The sequence below is a fragment of the Pristiophorus japonicus genome, chromosome 16, assembly GCF_044704955.1.
Source record: "Pristiophorus japonicus isolate sPriJap1 chromosome 16, sPriJap1.hap1, whole genome shotgun sequence".
NCBI lineage: Eukaryota > Metazoa > Chordata > Chondrichthyes > Pristiophoridae > Pristiophorus > Pristiophorus japonicus.
In genome coordinates, this window is record NC_091992.1 from 95,459,145 (window position 1) to 95,480,327 (window position 21,183).

The following is a 21,183-nucleotide window of genomic DNA, read 5'->3' on the forward strand; positions in this document are numbered from 1 at the left end:
AGCGGGATTAGCTGAAGCACTCTTGCTGAGAGTCGGCACGGGCTCAATGGGCCAAATGGCCTTCTGTGCTGTAACCATTCTATGATTCTATGATTCCCTAAAAACATGGCCAGCTCCAATTGCAAATGAGCACTCCAGATGTCTCTTAACCCTTTAAATGCTGCAGTAGCGCTTCCACTTCTGTGTTTAATTAAAACCACAGCACTGAATCACACTAAAACACTGGTAAAAATACAAGCGAATATTGTCTGATCCAAAAGCAATTCCTTTGCAGTGTAGAAAGGACTTTTGACATAACTAATATGTACGCCATCTGAATATTCAAAAGAAATTTCAGGTTGCAATCTACTGCCTCACCTCGAAACGCCAACCTCCCTTTCCTTGCAAGTCTTTGAGTGTATTTTCGCCTCCCAAATCCGCGGCCATCTTTCCCACAGCTCTCTGTTTGAATCCCTTCAATCAGGCTTCTGTTTCTGCCACAACACCGACACAGCCCTGTGACTGTGACCATGGTGTATTTTTCTGCTTGACCTCTCTGCAACCTTTGACATGGTTGACCACACCATGCTGCACCAACTTGTGTCCTACTTTGTCCAGCTCAGAGAAACTGCCCTCACTTGATTCAACTCTTAACTATCTGCCTCTCCAGCTTTCACTCCTCCTTAAAACCCACCTGTTCGACCAAGAAAGAAAGAAAGACTTGCATTTATATAGCGCCTTTCATGACCTCAGGACGTCCCAAAGTGCTTTACAGAGAGTGAAGTACTTTTATGAAGTGTAGTCGCTGTTGTAATATAGAAAATCGGGCAACCAATTCGCATACGGCAAAGTCCCACAAACAGCAAATAGATACACGATGAAATTATTTGTTTTCAGGTGTTTGTTGAGGGATAAATTTTAGCCAGGACACTGGGAGAATTCACCTGCTCTTCTCCGAATAGTGCCGGGGGTACTTTTACATCCATCTGAGGGGCGCAGGCAGAGCCTCGATTTAACATCGTATTCAAAAGATGGCAGCTCCAACAGTCTCAAGGCACTGCATAGCTGAACTGTGTAGAAATTCTCTCTTCTGAGCTGTGTTAGCTCCCTCTCTCAATTTCTCCAAAGTATCACCACTCTCCCTCACTGCAAAAGCCTCCTGACGATCCTTTTCTTTCACTGGCCCTTTTCCACCCCTTAACTATCTCCCCCATGCTTAGTGTCAACTCATTGTCTACTGCCCTGTAAAGCACCTTGAGATGCTGCTTTGTACATAAGGGGTGCTATAGAATGAGTGTTGCTTTGAAGTGACTCCTGCTGAAAATATAGAAGTCAGGTGAGGACAATATCGGGCCTAAGCTGAGGTGCTTTCATCGATCAAATGCCTTTCTGAATTACCGTCCAGATTCACAGATGAAGAATAGGTTAAACAAGTTGGAACTCTTTATCTAAGAGCAGCGTAGAAACATAGAAACATAGAAACATAGAAAATAGGTGCAGGAGCAGGCCATTCAGCCCTTCTAGCCTGCACCGCCATTCAATGAGTTCATGGCTGAACATGAAACTTCAGTACCCCCTTCCTGCTTTCTCGCCATAACCCTTGATCCCCCGAGTAGTAAGGACTTCATCTAACTCCCTTTTGAATATATTTAGTGAATTGGCCTCAACTACTTTCTGTGGTAGAGAATTCCACAGGTTCACCACTCTCTGGGTGAAGAAGTTTCTCCTCATCTCGGTCCTAAATGGCTTACCCCTTATCCTCAGACTGTGACCCCTGGTTCTGGATTTCCCCAACATTGGGAACATTCTTTCTGCATCTAACCTGTCCAAACCCGTCAGAATTTTAAACGTTTCCATGAGGTCCCCTCTCATTCTTCTGAACTCCAGTGAATACAAGCCCAGTTGATCCAGTCTTTCTTGATAGGTCAATCCAGCCATCCCGGGAATCAGTCTGGTGAATCTTCGCTGCACTCCCTCAATAGCAAGAATGTCCTTCCTCAAGTTAGGAGACCAAAACTGTACACAATACTCCAGGTGTGGCCTCACCAAGGCCCTGTACAACTGTAGCAACACCTCCCTGCCCCTGTATTCAAATCCCCTCGCTATGAAGGCCAACATGCCATTTGCTTTCTTAACCGCCTGCTGTACCTGCATGCTAACCTTCAATGACTGATGTACCATGACACCCAGGTCTCGTTGCACCTTCCCTTTTCCTAATCTGTCACCATTCAGATAATAGTCTGTCTCTCTGTTTTTACCACCAAAGTGGATAACCTCACATTTATCCACATTATACTTCATCTGCCATGCATTTGCCCACTCACCTAACCTATCCAAGTCACTCTGCAGCCTAATAGCATCCTCCTCGCAGCTCACACTGCCACCCAACTTAGTGTCATCTGCAAATTTGGAGATACTGCATTTAATCCCCTCGTCTAAATCATTAATGCACAATGTAAACAGCTGGGGCCCCAGCACAGAACCTTGCGGCACCCCACTAGTCACTGCCTGCCATTCTGAAAAGTACCCGTTTACTCCTACTCTTTGCTTCCTGTCTGACAACCAGTTCTCAATCCACGTCAGCACACTACCCCCAATCCCATGTGATTTAACTTTGCACATTAATCTCTTGTGTGGGACCTTGTCGAAAGCCTTCTGAAAGTCCAAATATACCACATCAACTGGTTCTCCTTTGTCCACTTTACTGGAAACATCCTCAAAAAATTCCAGAAGATTTGTCAAGCATGATTTCCCTTTCACAAATCCATGCTGACTTGGACCTATCATGTCACCATTTTCCAGATGCACTGCTATGACATCCTTAATAATTGATTCCATCATTTTACCCATTACTGAGGTCAGGCTGACCGGTCTATAATTCCCTGTTTTCTCTCTCCCTCCTTTTTTAAAAAGTGGGGTTACATTGGCTACCCTCCACTCCATAGGAACTGATCCAGAGTCAATGGAATGTTGGAAAATGACTGTCAATGCATCCGCTATTTCCAAGGCCACCTCCTTAAGTACTCTGGGATGCAGTCCATCAGGCCCTGGGGATTTATCGGCCTTCAATCCCATCAATTTCCCCAACACAATTTCCCGACTAATAAAGATTTCCCTCAGTTCCCCCTCCTTACTAGACCCTCTGACCCCTTTTATATCCGGAAGGTTGTTTGTATCCTCCTTAGTGAATACCGAACCAAAGTACTTGTTCAATTGGTCTGCCATTTCTTTGTTCCCCGTTATGACTTCCCCTGATTCTGACTGCAGGGGACCTACATTTGTCTTTACTAACCTTTTTCTCTTTACATACCAATAGAAACTTTTGCAATCCGCCTTAATATTCCCTGCAAGCTTCTTCTCGTACTCCATTTTCCCTGCCGTAATCAAACCCTTTGTCCTCCTCTGCTGAGTTCTAAATTTCTCCCAGTCCCCAGGTTCGCTGCTATTTCTGGCCAATTTGTATGCCACTTCCTTGGCTTTAATACTATCCCTGATTTCCCTAGATAGCCGCGGTTGAGCCACCTTCCCTTTTTTATTTTTACGCCAGACAGGAATGTACAATTGTTGTAATTCATCTATGCATTCTCTAAATGTCTGCCATTGCCCATCCACAGTCAACCCCCTAAGTATCATTTGCCAATCTATCCTAGCCAATTCACGCCTCATACCTTCAAAGTTACCCTTCTTTAAGTTCTGGACCATGGTCTCTGAATTTACTGTTTCATTCTCCATCCTAATGCAGAATTCCACCATATTATGGTCACTCTTCCCCAAGGGGCCTCGCACAATGAGATTGCTAATTAATCCTCTCTCATTACACAACACCCAGTCTAAGATGGCCTCCCCCCTAGTTGGTTCCTCAACATATTGGTCTAGAAAACCATCCCTTAGCGGGGTATATGATTGAGGTTTATAAGATAATGAAGGGAATAGACGGTGTTCCAGCTGACAGTTTATTTCAATTAAATAGGTTAAGCAGGACCAGGGAGCACAAATTTAAGTTGTATAGGGTTAGATCTAGGTTAGATGTCAGGAAGTGGTTCTTTTCCCAGAGAACAGTAGACCTCTGGAACAAGCTGCCCTTTCATGTGGTGGATGCAGACTCACTGAATTCCTTCAAGCAAAAGCTAGATTTGTTTCTGGCTGTGGCAGAGATTACCTCTTACAGTTGGTAGGTACTGCAGGGAATCCAGGGCCAGAGTGATCTCCTGGACTAGTTTAGATCGCCTAGATGGGTCGGAAAGGACTTTCCCAGATTTTTTTCCCAAATTGGCTTGGGTTTTTTATCTGTTAATTTGCCTCTCCCAGGAGATCACATGGTTCCGGTGGGGTGGAGTGTACATGTTGTGATACACAAGGTATCGCAATTGTGCGGGACAGGCTCGATGGACCCGATGGTCTTAACCTGTCTGTCATTGTCCGTATGCTCAGGTGTAATAGGCACTTGAGTGAGATACTGGAGGACTGCTGCTGTCTGCTGAATCATATCCCAACATGAGTCATAAAAGGAAAGATAATGGGAGAAAGAAAGTGGAAAATTGAACTGTATTTGATACAAAACCAATATATTAAAAAGAAGGTAGTAATGAAAGGAGGAACTGCGATCATTTACCATAATGTTTGTGTTGATTTTTTGCAATTCCTTTGAAGCACCAGGAAAGAGCCAAAAATATACATTTGACTGAAATCCTATTGTGCACAAAAGGATCCACTGTCCCTTTAACAAGTTGCAGAGTAGAATGTTTGAAATTCAAGCAACTTTCTCAGAATTTAGGTCTTGAACAGGGATTAACGGCTGCTCAGTAACCTGTCAAACTTCAGTCCAAAATCTGTTTGAGTGCTTGATGCCTGATTAGCTTCAGCCAACGGAGCGATGTAAATTATTCGAGATTACTGCAGCACTGTGTGAGCATTGAGTGTGAGCAGTAGTTTGACTCACATTTAAATCCTGAATACTAAATGATCGATTTACAATTCACCTTATGTTTGCTGCCATTCTACTTGTGTTTCTGTTACTTCCTGTTTTCTGTCATAGTCAGGTGGTATTGTTGTCTGGGTAAAGTATGGCAGAGCTGATGTGCGAATGAAGTCCTTCCAGCCTGAACTTCGATTCATGTGGGAATTCAGAACCTTGGAAGGCAAAGCAAACATTACCAAATTATTACTATGCTTGCATTGTGACAAAAATGCTTTTGCATTGTATTTCATTAAAAATGTATAGGCTAAAAATTTGTTATAGCCCGGTTTGAGGCGGTGATATTAACTGGGTGCTAACTTTAGTCAGCACTAAAATGGATATTCCATTTTAGTGCCTCAAGAGGGGAGTGGAGCACCAAGGGAAGCGTTCCACAATCCTCTTAGGGCCATGGTTCCTCAAGTTGAGGCACGAGGATATCGGCATCCTAATGCCTAAAGAGGAGGTGAGGTCAACCATGTGAAACCTGCAAAGAAATGGAAGGGAGGCTACCAACAGCCTTCCGCAGGTCAGAGAGGTAAATAAATTGTTAAAAATTAGGCTCTCAACACCTCTTCCTTCCCTGTGATATGGCCCTGGGATCCTCTGTGCACTGTCTGCTTTCCCCCGTCAGGAGTAGCACCAGGCGCTACGGCAGCCAAAAGCAGTCAATTTCAGAAACACATCGCAAAGGGGGCGTTGCACACTCTTGATGTCACCAAGTGGGCGGCGCTAGAGTGCGCAGCGCTAAATGACAGTGCCGCCACTAAACCACCAGCGAAGTTCGCGGCAGGCTGTCATAGCCCGGCGCTCGGGTGGGAAGGGTTTAGTGGCCCATTAAACGGGTGGCACTAAGTCAACTAATCTTTAGCCCTTAATCTTTTTACATAAAAGAAAAAAATGCATATATATATATATATATATATAGTGCTTATATATATCAGAACCTCAGGATATCTCAAAGCACTTTACAGCCAATGAAGTACTTTTGAAGTGCAGCCACTGTAGTAATGTAGGAAACACAGCTGCTAATTTGCGCACAGCAAGCTCCCACAAACATCAATGTGATAATGATCAGTAAATCTATTTTTTAAATATTATTGTTTGTTTTGTATTTTATTTTCTTTCCGTCCATCGATCACTAATTTTGTGAGGCTTCATCTGAAAATTTCTAAGGAAAAAGCTGTTCAAAAATACCTTCAGTGTTTAAACCCATGGGCCACCATCTTACATATCCGAGTGATTGCGGCCATCACTCAGTTTGTGCATTCACTCTGGTGTTCCTCGATGAAGCGGGAACACGTGGGAGTGCTGGATGCCAAGTACAGCATTCCCTGGTTTCAGCACCGAGCTGAGTGCTGACTGAAAACTATTTTATTATATTAATATATTGCCTTCCCAATGGGCAGCTACATTATACTCTCCAACTCATGAAAAGTGAATAAAGCAGTGCACTGCCCAGGGATATGGCCAAATTATCAATATAGAGAAATGTTTGGATTTAAATAACTTGCACTTCAGACAGATTCTGTTTCTAAAATCCTGCGATAATATTGCCTTGGCAGGAAGTGGGCGAAAGCCTGGCCAACCAGTTAAATGATTTAAAATTTGCATAGTTGGTCAATTGTGCAGATACTTTGAATTTTAAAATAAGCATTCCGAGCGAAACTGCTGTTTGCAGCTTAGAGCCCGTGCATAATATGATGGAGTCGAAAAAAATGAGCTACAATATCACAGACATATTATTCATTTCCCCCAAAATGAACAGTAATACAACTGTCTTCACTACAACAGTCAATGGACAGAGAGAGCAGGAGAACTCGTGCACCCAGTAAACCATATGGCATTACTTTTACTTACATGTCATCGCACATGGATATAGATTGATTTTCGTATCCTCTGTGGGTAAAATATAAAAATCAAATCATTTTTCACCTCCTGTCCTCCCAGTACTTTTTTTGGCTCATGTAATCTATTTTATGTCCCCCCTGTCAGGCTTGTGAAATGGTCCTTTTGTAGTCTAATATTACTTACAAACTCCACTCTGACTATTAAAGTCTTCCAAACAGCAAGACAAGGAACTAGACAAGGAAATATCAGTGTACATTGTGCACTTTATTGCTCCAGCAGATTTGTCCTTTGCCTCATATAATCCTTTGGGCACTGTGCTAGGATGTTTATAATGTTGCTTTTAAAATGAAATATCCAACGCAACATATTTGACATAACTTAACGTCCTAAAATTTGTACAGATGGTAATGGTAGTGCAAAGGAATGCCGAGGAAAGGAGAGGAGGTGGGGACAGCATTACAATTGGAGGATGCTGTGCAGCATAATTAAATAAAGTGTACAGCACAGAAACAGGCCATTCGGCCGAACCAGTCCATGCTCCACACATTCTGCATCTAATCCTATCAGCATAACCCTCTATTCCTTTCTTCCTCGTGTTTGCCTAGCTTCCTGTAAACAAGTTAAAAAAATCTTAAGACAAAGAAAGGAAGCAGATATATTTTTTCTTCCTATATAGTACTCAATATTTTACCATAAAAAACAAAATATAGCTTATGAACTCTTTATTACTGGGGTAAAATGGGTTATCATGGCCTTATCCATAGAAAGTATTTACCATTTTATATTAAAAAATACAGAGGAGTGATGAGGTAGTAAAATCCTTGTGGGTACAAATAACTTGATGGGACAATAGGCTCAGGAGTGACGTGTGACAGCAGAGAGAATTGCCAAATGGCAATCGACTGACTCCTAACCAAATCATTCTATACCGTAACTGGTGTGAGAGACATGTGGTTCCTGCATGGAACTGATCGGTGGCACATCAGAGGAGTTGAGAAACTGTTAACAATCCAGTCATCCTCAATATGAGGAGCAGTTACGGGAGGCTGTGTTTCGTCGGGACTACAGTATTCTTAGTTGTCATGAATACTTCCAAAGTAGAGATAACAGACGAGGTTAGATGGGTTGTTGAAGGACGTAAGAGGATATGGGAACAGAGTGCGCCCTTGGTATCACCACCACTGCTCATGGGGAGATAAACACCGACACAGACTGGTTGGGCTGAATGGCATGTTTTCACGCTTCCTACATCCAAACAGTGACTACACTTCAAAAAGTTCTTCGTTGGCTGTAAAGTGCTTTGGGATGTCCAGTGGTCATGAAAGGCGCTATATAAATGCAAGTCTTTTTTTTTCTCTTTTGTGATTCTTTCCTCAGGGAGTGATTAGAATGTGGAATGCGTCACCACATGGAGTGGTTGAGGTGAATAGAATAGATGCATTTAAGGGGAAGCTGGATAAGTACATGAGGGAGAAAGGAATAGAAGGATATGTTGATAGGATGAGATGAAGTAAGGTGGGAGGAGGCTCATGTGGAGAATAAAACTGGCATCGACCTGTTGCTCTGAATGGTCTGTTTCTGTGCTATAAATTCTATGTAATTCTATATAAAAAGTACACTTTTTACAAGACAGGCCTTGTCTTATCATTCTTTCCTCTTTCCCTTTCTCGAGACGGAGAGCATTCCACCCACTATGGCACAGTGCACTGCATAACATTTAAGCTAAGAAAAGGTAAGCCTTGCCCCAGGAGGACTGATGAGTTTAAATATTAATCAAACTGGGATTTGTGCTGGTAATCCTCCAACAATCTACCACTAAAAATATTTGGCTGCTCTTTACAAGCTATTCATTGTTATCTGATGTATTATGCAGTGTATACCCACAATAATGGTGGATATCAGCATGTGAAACAAAACCACCCTGCATTCTAGAGATGCACACATTCCTTTCACAACATTTAAGTCTGATGTGCTCCTTTAAGAGAGAAGCCACCTAATGAATTGGCCTGTATTCATTCAGATCATCACAAGTTGATCAGTATTTCCAATTGAAGTAGGAATTGGGCCTGCTTTAGCCAACAGCCTGTTAAGATTTATGGTAGGCTAGATGTTGAATAACAGGAAGCCTGCATTTCTTAGAACAAAGGATGCGAGAAATGTAGAAAGTTCCCAAAGGTCCAAACTGTATGAATTTATCAAAACAAGTCATATATCTGTATCTTTGACCGAAAAAGTTAATGTAGATGGACAATGAATGTACACACCTACTTGCTTTCTGTATAAACAGCTATGCAGATCAGTGAATCTTTGTGATCGGATTTTAGAGCTCAGTGAATTGCTGATAAGAGATATCCTTCCCTTCCTTGCGAGTAAATAAACGACTCTGATTTTTCACAGACTTCTCGTGGTGTATTTATTATAATACCACATCACCAATGAAGTACGAGATGCCTCAAGACAGTAACATATCAGCAAAATATGTCTCTTTCCGGCTCTGGTCAAGCTGCACCTTGGCTACAGCATCGAAGCACTGGCCACACTCGACCAGCTCCACTGGGCAGGCCACATTGTCCGCATGCCCGGCACAAGACTCCCAAAGCAAGCGTTCTACTCTGACCTCCTACACGGCAAGCGAGCCCCATCTGGGCAGAGGAAATGTTTCAAGGACACCCTCAAAACCACCTTGGTAAAATGCAACATCCCCATCGACACCTGGGAGTCCCTGGCTTAAGTAGAGGAAGAGCATCTGGGAAGGTGCTGAGCATCTCGAGTCTCGTCGCCAAGAGCAGGCAGAAAACAAGCGCAGGCAGCGGAATGAGCGTGCGGCAAACCAGACGCCCCACCCACCCTTTCCTTCAACAACTGTCTGTCCCACCTGTGACAGAGACTGTAGTTCCCATATTGGACTGTTCAGTCACCTGAGAACTCACTTTTAGAGTGGAAGCAAGTCTTCCTCGATGTCGAGGGACTGCCTGTGATGATGACAGCATTTTGTTCTGGTTGCCAAGAAACAAGGAGAGACAATTGAGCTCTGGAGGCAGTGCTGTGCAGGGCCATGAGGCTACTCCCCGGTGTCAGAGATCTGAGTTACAACAAAAGACTGGAGATACTTGGATAATTCAGTCTGGAAATGAAGCATCTGAGAGGTGATCTTATAGAGGGATATAAGATTGTTAAAGCAATACGAAAAGCTAACCCAGATATTTCATTACATTAAACTGCGGGAGTAGAACCGGCGACGTGCTTCAAACTAGTAAAAGGTCATTTTAGGACTGATATTAGGAAATTGAACATGTGGAATTAGCTTCTAGATGTAGTGGAAGCAAAAACCCTGGTATCATTTAAGAAACAATTTGAGGTTACATTGGGAGGACATTAGGATCTCTCTGAATGGATGAATAAAGATGGGCTGAATGGCTTTGCCCATCTATAATTATCTTGTTATCATGTGAAAAAAGTCCAAAAAGGATGATGATTGGTACATTAAAAGGCTTGTCGCTTAAAGGGGCAAATCAGGTGCAAATGATGATGATTGGTACATTAAAAGGCTTGTCGCTTAAAGGGGCAAATCAGGTGCAAAGGATTTATTCACCTTTATTCTATTTTCCAAAGTGCCAGGTAATTCCAAGTTGTCTGAAGGACTGATGGAAATACATGACAAATACATTCCCTCACTTTTAATTCGACTCTGATCATAATTCTCCCCCAAAACTTTGTCTTTTATTTGTAAATCAAATGAAAATGACAGAATGCTTTTCAGGCAGGTCATTTATGAAGCTGTACTCCCCAGTCGCTCGTAATGAGAAAATTTAGCTCATATGTCTCCACAAATGGCTTTCAGAGCCATCCTGTGTTCCCTGATTCCTCTTCAAAATGATGTTTGATTGATTTTATTGCTCCCACATGACATGGGAGACTCAAGTCAGGTAATTCATACTGAATAACTGAATCTGTAACCATTGTCTTAAGTGGAGAAATCGAGAGTGTGCATGGAGTACAGCGAGCAAGAGAATTAAAGTAGGCTTTGCAACTTTCCCAAGAGCCTGTTTACGGTTTAAAAGCGCAGTGCTACCTTACTGGAGAAGATAAAGGCAGTGATTACATGACAAACTTAGAACAGCCCTGAGTTATTGTCGATGTTAATATTTGGCCGTGTTCTCAATAGCAGTGTACTGAGAGTTCTTTTTAATTACACTACTTTTGAAAAGTGCTGACAGTGCGATCTTTATTGTAAAGATTTGTATATGAAGATCACATTGTTAAAACTCTTCAGAAACAGCATCATTGGGAGGGTTGTACGAGATACCGATGCTGCCGAGGGGTGCTTTGTTTAAATTACGATACACTGGCTTGAATGCCAAAAATCGTGACGGAACTCTATTTAACTGCTTGCTCTCAAATTAGTGGAAAAAATGTTTTACAATTCCCTAAAGCAGCTCCAGATAGACTCCCGTGTCAAACAGACTTTATTTTCAGACTTTTATAGCCAATTATCCCGTAAATGATTTAACCAGATAACCTTATTAATGATATGTGACTGGTTAAAAAGTAGAACTAAATCTGAGCCAACAATGTGTCAAAAGTTACTGTGTACAAACTAAAGGTGATGGATTACAGGCCTACTGTATTTCACTATCTAGCCACCTATCAAATTAACCGCAGTAATTCGAGGGCAATAGAGATGGGAAGTGTCACATGGTCAGTAGGAATACTATATTCAGGAAATATAATAATCAGTGACATAAAGTACTATGGTCCTTAGCAGTGTATAAAACAAGACATTTTACGAAGAATAGCACAGAAAAATAAATGTGACCATAATATGGGTCAAATGTTCAGATAAATTTGGGGTTACGCTTTGGAATATCCAAAACTGGCTTCCATGGGAAGTCTACAGCAAAGAACATACTGCCAGCAGACCATCAATGTCACATTATACATAGCTCCGCCAAACTATCAGGTATTGTATGGAACATGCGACCAAGAAATATAGCTGAAATCTCCACCTAGATCACTAGGGATAAGTTTTAGATCAGCTTTAGGCTAAAAGATATTGCAGACAAATTTGTTTCCCAAGTACACACCATATTGCAAGGGAATATAGCACGTACATGATTGGACTATCAGGAATGAATGGACTGTGGGTGCAATTAGTTTGGATACAAGATTTCACCTCTGATTTAAATCTAGCCCAAGCCAGTGAGATAAAAGTTTCTTTGTGGGTGTGGGGTCACAGCATGAAACTACCCCTGACTTTACACCAGCACTAAACTGGCGATATCACTCAAAGGCCGAAGGGTGACTGGAATGGGTAACAGAGCATTTAGTCACTGCTACACTAAGGGCTACTGAGGTTGGGTCTGAGACATATTGCCAGGGCAGAGGAGGGAGAGCTTTACTCTGCATATTACAGTGCTCTACCTGAACTAGGAGTGCTTGATTCTGGCACTGGGTATCCAAAATGGAAGTATTTCATTCCCAGGACTAACATCTGACAAAAATAACCTGCATAGGCAGAGTTTTGGATGAGTGGAAGTTTGTAGCCAAGTCTAGAAGGGTGGTGAGGAAAGCATTGGAGAAGTCGAGTCTTGATGTTGTAAAAACATGGATAAGGGCATCGGAGGGGGCGTGTTTGAGGTTGAAGTGGAAGCTGACAGCGTTGAGTAGGAGGAACTATGCAATTTTGGTGATGGATAGGAAATGGGGTTCGATGCTTAGCTCAGAGTCAAACAGGGCATTGAGGTTGCTCACTGTTAGAGTCAACCTAAATTGGAGATATATGAATTTAGGGGCAGAGGTACAGGGGCCAAAATGACCCCTTCTGACAAGGTCTCTGACTGCCTCATCCTCCCTCCATGGAGGGGCCACTATTTTGTAAATTGCCCTTCCTCAGGAGCGGAATGGTGTCCAGGATTGCTCCGCTCTTTCTTCCGCTGCAGTGTGCACTCGCCAACCCCTTACCATCTGGCAGGGACTCCCTCCCAAAATTTCCCCGCTGGAGTGGTGCCGCTGCAGGCTGGTGCCCCCGTCAGATTTTGCTGTTGGTACACTCTCTATGAAATGGCAGCGCGGCCGCCTTTAAAGGGGAGGTGGCGCTGCCATTGACAATATGTTTTTTTTTCCGGCCGACTGCCTGGTTGGGCCGACAATTACGGCCGCAGGTGCGGCCGAGCCGCCAACAGGCAGCCTGGCATCCCCTCTAACCCTAACCCTCTCTTGGGTGCCAGGCCGCTGGCATGACCGAAACCCTCCCTGGTGGCCCAGTGAACCGAACTAAAATGAATACAGATTTCACAGCGGCTCTCCCCTTTAATTGAAGGGGAGAGATGATGAGTTGTGCCAACGCGATGATGTCACCAGCCCGGCGCTGATGACTGACAGCTGCAGACACTCCATCCCGCCCCCACTTCCGCCCCGCTAGTGACGGCCACTCCACTCCGTACCCACTTCCGCCCCCATGATGATCCACTTCTGCCCCGCTGGAAAAAAAACCACGGAGAGCTGAATTTCCCTGGATAGGCCGCCGCATCCATTGCGGCCAGAAGACTTCAAAAACAGTAGGTTCGCCCCATTTCAGCCGGAAATGAATTTCCAACCCACAGAGTCTTTGGTCAGAACCAAATAAGATGGTTTCGTTTTCCCAGTGTTCAACTGGAGAAAGTTCTGACTTTGCCATTACTTGATATCAGGCATCGCACACCTAGATGAACACAAAAATTAACAATGAAAAAGTAAGTTTATAAAGAAATTGAAAGTTGAAAATAATCATCCTTTGTTGCTGTTGTTCTAATAAGTGTTGCTTTACACCGTCTTCTATGGTAGTGGGAAAGTAAAAGATAAGCAATTAAAGTGCACAATCAGGTGGCTTGGAGGCATGGTGTGTTACTGTATTAATAATTACTGTTATCACTTATTAATATAGTCATGCTCTATTCCACAAAGTGGGATGCATTTGGGGTTGAATTCTGCTTCACTCATTTCTGGATCTAAATTGCTCCCAGATCACTAAACCACCATGGCAACCAATTGCTTATGATGCAGTAGACGATTAAGGAATAAGATTCAGAATTTATCATGAGAATACTAAAGAACTCGAGTCCTAGAGCAGCACTGAATGACCATGAAACATGACTTCTCCCAGCAATGGAGAGGAGCAAATTGGACTGTAGTGAACAAGAGAGGACACTGACAGTGAGTGGTCCAAGGAGCAGCCCAGAAACCCACCCTCTCAGCTTCAGAGGTGTTTCACGCAGTGGATGAAGAACAGAATAAGACTTCACAAAGGAAACTTACTCATAGTAATCCCACAAATAAAGTTCTTAAATTGTTGACGCATATGCAGAGTGACTTTTCATCATGCTACACATGTATTGTCATTTTATCTCAAAGGGTCTGAACATCTGAATTTGAGATGCTTTGATTTGGGCTAAACTCAGGTATTTGTGAATAAACTCATTTTTGCCCAATTTGGGCCACTCCAGGTTCTTTGTTTCTTTCTCTGCTCTCTCCAAATTGTCAAGAAATGAACATCAGTTAAAATGGGTTATTAATGCACTTCCTGCCGCAGTATCTTCAGTCTTGCTTGCTCACTGGTGATCCCATTAGCTGCAGTTAGATTAAGCTCCTCTTCCTGCATAATAAAACCTCAATTGCAAAACAATGTGCAGGTCAATTCCATATATAATTTATTTCCCCTCTGAGAATCCTTGTGGATATTTTATAGTTTGAGGTAGAAAACAGTTTGAAAGCCTTGTGGCTTTTTTGGTGAACATTCCGGTCAAGTATTGGTCACGGGGTCTTTCCCCGATATAGATCTGTGTGCGAGGCAGACTTGAAGTAACAGCAGACTATTCCATCACAATGGAGGAGATAAATATTTTACGTTGCATGAAATGTGTCTTAGGCATGTTCCAACGCAAATCCCTGGGTTGTTTTCTGGGAAGGAAGTCTATTTTTTTGCCTCTGTTCTTTTTTTTCATCAGATTTCCACTGGTTCTTGGCTGGTCAAAGTCTGGACAGCTGCATATTATCACATTTATGATTGTTGATTGAGGGCCAGCTGGTGACATTAGTTGACTGTGTTATACAAAGCAAACATTCATTCGGTCAACTGGCATAACTACTAGCCCACAGCAGGCTCTGATGTGAGAAGCTGATTGCCTTTGCATGAAGACATATCTGTAATCTGTGGGGAGTGTGTTTCATTAGCTTCGGTAGTTCGACTTGAAACAGAACAGGTGACACAAATTAAGATTTTTCAAGATAAGTTTTTAAAAGAGGGGAACATGTTTAACTTCACTTGACATTGTAGCTTAAGGCTTTGTACGGAATGATCAACATGGACGGGTGAAGACTTCATTATTTCTCCTGTTCATTGTGTTTCGCTCAGGTATGCTGGCATTTTTTTTTTAAATATTCAAGGGTAGCAATTAGCATCTGGATTAATTGAGAGGTGAACCTTTATCTGGTTCACCTGTTTTCTGAACTTGAACCCTAAAATTAATTGGGAGAGTTCCCCTCCCCCGCTAAATCACAGGGAAGTCATTTCCGTGTTAGAGTAAAACTCTTATATTGAATTTGTTCTTAGTAATCCAAGTCCTTATGAAAAGGAATAATTCTTTCAAGGTATGATAATGAAACTGGAAGAATTCCTCTAGTTGCCATAATTATATTTAACAAGAACTTTAACATGATTTTTGTTGCACACAGCACCCTGAGCAATTCTGCCCTCCACATTGTAGACACCAGTAGTCAAATCCATCTTAGTGTTCTGGCTGAAGTGGCCTGCCTCAAACTGGTTGTTTCATTGACACATTGCCAGATACTGATTGTTGGGGGAATATCACTAAATTACCTAGTCACGCTGATGTGAAACATTCAGCATTCCATGACTGCTGGAAACCGGATGGGATTGATTACTTCCTTCAATCTAATCTGATGACTGTAATTTAAGTTATCATTTATTTGCTGAAGGATATTCGTTTGGACAAACTATTTGTTCTTATTATCGGTGTCCTTCTGTTTGTTGGGGGAAGTGCTTGTGATGCTTGTGATGGCATTTGGTTTGGTCCAATCTCACCAATTGCTAATCTGCATAAATCGTGACACGCAGAGATCACCCTTGAATACATGCCATCATTACACTCACTAGACAATTAGAGAATCAGATTCATAGATTAGAAGTGGATTGATCAAGAATTTGAGTACAAACTGGCATGTGACTGTCAGATAATTGGACAATGGCGGACAAAAGCTTTCTATTTTCAGGAGTTGATCGTGTCCACTCAGTGTTGTGTGAAAAAGCAATCCTGATACAATCGGTAACTTATAATGTGCATTCTTCCTAGAATGGTTGTGTGTCAAGTTCCTACGCTGGTTTGAAGTCGGAGGGTTGGAAATTCCACAGCAATAACTTTGAAATCTCGGAAAAGTATCGGCAGGCGAAAATGATTTTCTACTCCCGGGAAATTCAGCTTTAGTGCTTCAAGAGGGAAGTGGAACGCTAAATCAAGCGCTAACCACTTAGGGTGCGAAAGTGCGAGAGCGGGGCAGTAACTGCAGAGTGCTGAACAATGCGGAGCACAAAGATACCGGCATCGGAGGCTGCTTCCCTCGCTTAAAGGGAAGGGCCAATGACGGCACACAACAGACTTCTGCTCAGTTCTCTGTTGCCAGGCGACCTGCGCGACTGTCATTACAGCCCCAAACACTCTCAGAGAGTGTAGGGTGTCATGTATGTAGACCATGTATACTAACTGTATAGTCACATAAGGTGTGCCACCAGAAGGCACTGCAGTGGGAGACCTGAGGGTCACCTGCATAGGTGTGCAGGGCCCAGTATAAAAGGCTGCTCACCATGCTTGTGCCTCACTCTGGAGTTACAATAAATGGGACTAAGGTCACAACAGCTCAAGTGCAATACTAAACCTCGTGGAGTCATTCATAAGAGTATTAAAGACACAACAACTGGCGACAAGATTACGAACTTTCACGCAAAAATGACGAACGTTGGTGCATTAGAAAAGTTCTCAGAAGGTGAAGATTAGGAAGCCTTTATGGAGCGGCTCAACCAATATTTCGTAGCAAACGACCTGGTAGGCGATGATCCGGCCACGCTGGCAGATAAGCGAGGAGCTATCCTGTTGACCAGTTGTGGGCCCGCGGTCTATGGCCTCATCAGGGACTTGCTTGCACCAGAGAAAACAACGACCAAGTCATACAAGGAGCTGAATGTGCTAATTTGGGACCAACTCAAACCGAAGGAGAGCATCCTCACAGCCAGGCATCAATTTTATACATACCGCCGCCCCGAGGGCCAGGAAATCGCGAAGTACGCTGCCGACCTCAGGAGGCTGGCAGGACCATGTGAATTCAGCGCATCCCTCGCCGATGTGTTGCAGGACGTCCTCGTAATTGGCATCGGTCATGAGGCCCTTCTTCACAGGCTACTGTCTGCTGAAACCACCGTCACTCTGCAGAAGGCCATCAGCATCAGCCAGGCGTTCGTGACCTCACGCTGCAGTTCCAAGCAGATGATGACTCACTCTCAGGACTCAAACCCAGCAAGTACTAGAAATAGAATGGCGTCTTTCACAGGCAGAACTGTTGAACGTGAATCTGCCCAGGGCAGAGCGTACAGGCTCCCGAGTCCTTTAACTCAGGGTCCGCCGAGGGGTGCAAACGTAAGTCGAGTACCACCATGCTGGCGTTGTGGAGATAATCACAGGGCTCATCAGTGTCGGTTCAGAGACTATGTTTTGCAAAGGCTGCAGCACAAAGGGCCACCTCCAGCGAATGTGCAAAAGAGCTGTGACTTACCATGTGGAAGAGGAGTCAGTAGATAGCTGTGAATCCAGCGCGGATTACGAGGAGATGGCAGCTCAGTCCCAGGATGAAGTGAATGGAGTATACACCTGCACCACAGATTGTCCTCCAGTGATAATGGAAGTCGAGATAAATGGCGTTCCAGTCTTCAAGGAAGTGTACACGGGGGCGAGTCAGTCAGTAATGAGCCAGGAAACCTTTGCGAGGCTATGAAACGATCAAGCTGAACGACCCAAGCTGGTCCCGGTTCAGGCAAAGCTGCACACCTAAACCAAGGAACTGATATCAGTTGTTGGTAGTGCGGATGTAATGCGTATCCCTTGATGGCGCGGTGCGCAATTTACCATTGTGGATTGTGTCAGGTGGTGAACCAACATTACTTGGAAGAAGATGGATGGGGAAGATTCATTGGAACTGGGAAGACTTCATCCCTCCAGCGATCGACGTCCCCCTTACTCAGAGACAGAGCAAGCCCCCACCTTCAGTTGGACCAGGCACCGGAGAGCAGATCCGCGCAGCCCCCGAGGCACAGACCGCTCATCGCGACTGTGTGGCGATGATCCGGCCGAGATGACCCGAACGCACCTTCCCGGTTTCAGTGGAGGACTCCTGGGAAGGAAGATTGGATCCGAGGGCGCCTTCCCAGCTTCAGTGGTAGAATCCCTGGGAAAGAAGATCGCGGCAGTCGACATCATGGACAGGGAAAAAATGGCATCCAAACCACGCGGTGCAGTGCTAATGGAGCAACGGCACGTGGTTCCATGTGAGGAAGACGATTGGGATAAAAGTAGTAAGGGCATTTTAAAGGAGGCCAGCAACCCGTCATTTTTGAATGAACTGCTTGAAATTGGTAACCAATGTAAAAGTCCAGCTGTAATGAGCAAAATGTTGTTGACTGATGTTGGATGCAAATTGCAATCAGCCAATATAGCAGGCGAACATCTAACGGTTGTATACAGGTCCAGCGGGCTATCCAATGATGTAGCCTGCGTCCCCGGGGCCAGAACAAAGTGTCCCCACGGCTGACAGAAGTAGACAAGTCGCAGAGTAAACGATCCCCGGATAGCCGAAGCACCAGTAGCGATACCCTGCCTCAGATCGGTTTAACATTGCAGGCACCCGATGGCATGAACCGCCACGGGCCAGAAACGGTAAACTGCGCCTATGTTCGCAGTCGGCTACCATCACCCGGGTGGAAAAGGCGCAGCCCACAAAGCCACTCGCCACCACGGCAATGCCCAAGAACGAAGGGACACCCGCAATGGCTCCTCTGAACGGGACCTAGACCAGCCAGGATCCCAAACTAGAGAGTGCTTTCAATGGTACTCTCAAGGAAAGTGAGTCAGTGGTTCTCTGTGAACTGCTAGACAAGACGAGGCAGCCCCACCGTCGCTTCGACGAAACGCTCACTCGCTCAGATTGCTTCCCAGGAAGCAGCAGCGACACTGTGCAAACGAAAAGGACAGGGAGGTCACAGACACATCAGCTGTCTTTGGGCCTGCCCTACACTAAGAGTAATGGCAAGAGCCCCGAGCTCCAGCAACTCGAGCAAAATTAGCTCATCCCACCCACAGACCCACTAGCATGGGGTACTGCATTGCTACCAGACGACCTGGATCTCATCCGGCCGTGCTGGAACTAGACTGTCCTTGTGTACCTGTACTGATATACCTGTACTGATCATGTAAATATACCACACAAAAAGAAACGCAACTGTAATCCACCCAACAAATGTACCAAGATGTAAATGTAAAACCCATGTGATGAGCTTGAATGCAACTTGCATGTAACGGGCCATTAACATGATCTCTGTGTGGGGAAGGAGAATGGAGTAGTCATGGGTTCACAACCAGAAACCACGGAGACCTCCTCTGGCAACAAATCTCACTACCAACCCACCCAAACTAGAAGCAACACTCCAATGGTCAACCAGGAAGAGCAAAGGTCACCGTCAATGTACGAGTCAAAGACTTGGGGGAAGTGATGTCATGCATGTAGACCATGTATACTAACTTTATAGTCACATAAGGTGTGCCACCAGAGGGCACTGCGGTGGGAGACCTGAGGGTCACCTGCAGAGTGTGCCTCACTTTGAAGTTACAAAAAATGGGACTAAGGTCACAACAGCTCAAGTACAATACTGGATCTCGTGGCGTCATTCATAAGAGTATTAAAGTCATAACAGAGGGCTTGGACATCATGCAGAAATGAAGCATGGAAAACATGCAGCAGGCACCAGACTGGTGCAAAGAATAAAGTTTAGCCTACCTGAAAACCATTGCCTTTAACTATCGCTCCCTAAGTGGCCACCCGAGGTGACAGTGCCTCCTGTTGCTGCCTTTGCTGACACCCGGCGATGCAGCAGGGTGCGGGAGGCAATTTCACATCCAGGGCGATAACGGGCGCTGCGCACTTTATGACATCACGATCTACGGGTGCTAAGGACTGAGCTGGATCCGTTCCAGATGCCCCCAAAAATTCGTCACTATCCTCCACCCACTCCATGACGACATTTAGGCCGTAATCCTTACCAATGGATCCATTACAGACCCAATCCACGTCTGGACCGGGGCCAAGCAGGGCTGCGTTTTCACCCCAACCCTCTTCTCAATCTTCCTCGCCACACATGCTCCACCTCACACTCAACAAGCTCCCCGCTGGAGTGGAGTGAAACTACAGAACCAGTGGGAAGCTGTTCAACCTTCGCCGTCTCCAGGCCAGATTCAAGATCACCCCAACCTCTGTCGTCGAGCTACAGTACGCCGACGATACCTGCGTCTGCGCACATACAGAGGCTGAACTCCAGGAAATAGTTGACGTATTTACTGAGGCGTACGAAAGCATGGGCCTTACGCTAAACATCCGTAAGACAAAGGTCCTCCACCAGCCTTTCCTCGTCACACAGCACTGCCCCCCAGTCATCAAGATCCATGGCGCGGCCCTGGACAACGTGGACCATTTCCCATAGCTCAGGAGCCTCTTATCAACATAAGCAGACATTGACAACGAGATTCAGCACTGCCTCTACTGCGCCAGTGCAGCCTTCGGCCACCTGAGGAAAAGAGTGTTTGGAGATCAGGCCCTCAAAACTGCCACCAAGCTCATGGTCTACAGGGCTGTAGTAATACCTGCCCTCCTGTATGGCTCAGAGACATGGACCATATACAGTAGACACCTCAAGTTTCTGGAGAAATTCCACCAATGATGTCTCCGCAAGATCCTACAAATCCCCTGGGAGGATATGCGCATCAACATTAGCGTCCTCGACCAGGCTAACATCCCCAGCATTGAAGCACTAACCACACTTGATCAGCTCCATTGGGCAGGCTACATTGTCCGCATGCCAGACACGAGACTCCCAAAGCAAGCACTCTACTCGGAACTCCTTCATGGCAAACAAGCCAAAGATGGGCAGAGGAAACATTACAGGGACACCCTGAAAGCCTCCCTGAAAAAGTGCAACATCCCCATTGACACCTGGGAGTCCCTGGCCAAAGACCACCCTAAGTGGGGGAAGTGCATCCGGGAGGGCGCTGAGCACCTCAAGTCTCATTGCCGAGAGCATGCACAAAGCA